The sequence below is a fragment of the Morus notabilis genome, unplaced genomic scaffold (assembly GCF_000414095.1).
Source record: "Morus notabilis unplaced genomic scaffold, ASM41409v2 Scaffold1280, whole genome shotgun sequence".
Classification (NCBI taxonomy): Eukaryota; Viridiplantae; Streptophyta; class Magnoliopsida; order Rosales; family Moraceae; genus Morus; species Morus notabilis.
In genome coordinates, this window is record NW_010367241.1 from 42708 (window position 1) to 46189 (window position 3482).

The 3482-nt window shown below is 31.2% G+C and overlaps 1 long non-coding RNA gene across 1 annotated transcript; it reads right to left on the reverse strand.

Annotated features, from left to right (window-relative positions):
- Nucleotides 1-843: 843 nt before the first annotated feature.
- On the reverse strand, nt 844-3247 carry LOC112094289. The gene is made up of 3 exons (XR_002903465.1): nt 3083-3247; nt 2895-2963; nt 844-1085 (listed from the first exon to the last, which is right to left on the reverse strand). It is a non-coding gene; the product is annotated as an uncharacterized LOC112094289 (long non-coding RNA).
- Between the last annotated feature and the right edge of the window lie 235 nt (nt 3248-3482).

Here is a 3482-nt window from a genome sequence, read left to right on the forward strand (position 1 = left end):
TAAACAAAAAATAAAACTAACAGGTAGATTTCATAGATGAAAAAAAAAAACTAATGAGAGATAGTAAAGGCCCGTTCACTTCGCTGATTCGAATTTATAATTCGAGTTGAGATATAATTTTGTGTGAGAACTTTTTACTGTAGTAAAAAAGTTAAATGTGACTGTTTCTGAGAGCTTTTTACTGTAACAAAACTCGAATTGGCGAAATAAACGGAGCCTAAGATACTGTAACGACTCGATCTCACAAGCCGTTACTACTTGGTTTTTATAGCGTAAACATAAAAAAAAAATATGCACTTAAAGGAATGTATTAAGAAAATTTTTCGATAAATTTTTCTTTTTTTTCAAAAGTATATAAAAGAATGTATTAAGAAAAAATTTTGATAATTTTTTTTTTTCAAAAGTATTAAGGTTAAAGTACATAATTAAAAGTTCAAACATAAAAATAAAAATTAAAAATACTTTTCAAAATAGAAAATCTTACGTTGTGATAATCTCTTGTTGTTAGAGCCTTTAATTGATAGTTCCTCTCTTGGAACTTAACTCTTTTGATGAAGGATTCATCTCTTATTTTGTTAACTTGATCGGTTTTAACAAATGAGAGAGGTTCTCATTGAGCTTGTAAAAAAACTTATTGCAAACCTTGAGGGAAACATAAAATTATTTAAGCATTTTAAATAGACCATTTTTTTTTATAAGACCCTTAAACATTTACTATAGAAATATGTTGTTTAAAATATTGTTCTCAAGAAAAACTCTTTAAAATAGAAATAAAGAAAATTAAAACTTGTAGTTCCATAATTGAGCATTTTGGACCAATTTCCCGACTTACTTAATTCCTTAGATAATTACCGAATACTTAATTAGATAGGTTCATGTCGGTTTCGTTGTATCTTTAACTACTTAGCAAACCCACTTAAATATTACAATCCCAAAATAATAAACATAATCTCAAAATAAACTTTCAGAAATAGTTTGTGTGGAAACATTTAACGGCTCGACCCATCACCCTTGTACCACATGCGCCATCATGTCGGACCGTCCATCCATGTCCTACTCTTGGATTAATGGTCGTTTACCGAGATCTACAACACAAGCCATTATAGTGAGCTACCGCTTAGCAAGTACAAGCTAATAACTCACATAAAATAACATAGGTAGTTTTGTACATAGATGTTTTATAAACCATGTAAATCTTGCATAGATGTAACATAGGTAGTTTCGTGCATAGATGTAAGTCTTGAAAACTATGAATTTAGGTCTTGCATACGTACCTTGCCCGCAACCAACGGGAGACTGGTGGAGCGACCCTAACCAAGTCAGCCCGTGACATCATAACATAACATGAACATGAAGAGACCTCAGTCTCGGTACAGAGACCTCAGTCTCGGTACATAACATGAACATGGAGAGACCTCAGTCTCGGTACATAACATGAACATGGAGAGACCTTGATCTCAGTGCGACGCTTAAAAACATCTCTTTTTTTATGCCTTGTATTAAAATCATGATAGGAAAGCATGTCACATCAAATGAACTTGAAAGTCAAGTGACATAATTGAATCACATAGATAGGCATAAACAAGTACATGATATTATCAAGAATTTTCATAGAGTATTTATACACATCATTATAGATGAACTTTAGGCTAGTGTTGTAGGTGAGTACTTGTACTTACATTTCTTAGAGAAAACCTACTCTTGAATAAGATAAGGATTGAGATCCTTGATTTTACGATATGCGTGATCCTGTTATCACATTCACCTTAGTTAATTTTGAACCTTTTCTTCCGAGGCACACACTAGTCTAAAATCATGTGTGTCGGGTCTATGGACTGATTACGCCCTATGATATAATTTCGTTCTTGTGAGTTTAGATAAATGGTGAAAGTCAACTATTGAACTTCTACACTCTAGATTAGAATTTTCAAAGAGCGGTGTTGGGTTTAACTTCTTAAAGGGGCTATTTAGTTAATAATCTCTAACCTTAACTTATAACAAGAAGTTTAAGAAATTGATAGGTTCATGTAACTAGTTCAATTAGGAACTATTTATTAATAATTACTGACTTTAATCCTATCACAAACATCTTACATTTAGACTGGTCATATATCAAAATCAAACCAACAAAGTAAAATCAAAAGTTAATATTCACATTCAAAATCATAATGTACATATTCTTTTTAGTCATCCCCATTATAAATCTATCTAATAATAAACTTTTCTTAAGATCTTCATGCGTAAACATCTTAGCCAAATCAAGCCACGAAATCTCAAAATATAGTCCAAGTTCCAAATTATCAAAGTTACAAAAGTTGGACTCTTAGCACAAACTCTGTCAAATGGGCTGATTCAACCTCTGTTACGAGAAAAATTATGATAAATTGTAAGAAATTCCAAAAATTACGAAACTACTCTCAAAATAAAGTAAACTCATGGGGCTTTATTTAGAGCTATTATAAGCTAGGTTTCAGATTCACTAAACTCATCAAATTAGCCCGAAATCCAGACCAAAATTTCTGTCAAGAATTTGACAGAGTTTTGTATGAACTTGTAAAAATCATAACTAATTCTAGAAAAATCCTTTTTCCGTGATTCTTGAACTCACTTAAAGCTTAGGATGTCTATTTTAAAGATAAAATAATATCTGAGGCGAAAAAGTATAGAAAGGATTCTGAAAAATTTAAAATGTAAAACTGGTTCAGAAACTCATTCATGTTCATTTCAACAAACATATAATATGCAAACTTTTATGTTTAAAACTCACATGCAAACACTTGAATCAACATCCTATTTCGAGTTTATTAAGTTCAAATCAACCCAAACGCAATCCAAAGTCATAAGACTAACTCATTTAACCTCAACATCAAAGCTCTAAAGGTTAATAGTCTTACCCTTGAAGATTAATCGATAGTTCAGTTTTCTAGAAGCTCAAACTTGTAGCTTTAAAGGTGATAATATGGCTGGTCATTGATGGATGCAGTTGAGAAATAATATCGAAGAAAAAACACAAGAAAATTCGTGTTAGTTGCTTCTAATACAAAAAAATGTATTGGAAAAGTGATTGAGAGAGCTCCCTTACCAAAATCCAACTCTATGTTGAAGGAGCTTAATCCTTCTTCTCGGATTCATATTTCGCATCAATTTTGGAAGGATATTTGGGCTACCAAACGTGTTTAAAACGAGGAAAATCAAGGGTTTGCTTCCTCTATGGATTAGAAAGAGAAAGGACGAAGAAATTTCAAGTTTATAGGTGTGGAGGAGGGCTTTGTAAAAATAACTCAATAGAAAAGTTTTATTAGTAAAATAACTTTTTAAAAATTTTTATTCGTAAAATGACTATTTTTTATAAAAAATGATTAGGTGGTCTTTCTTCATAAAAAATGAAAAATGTTATTTTGTTAATTTCATTTTGTTGGATAGTCATTTTAGCATATTGCCAATGTGATTTTCTTATAAGGGGTTGAGGGAGATGCGGGAAT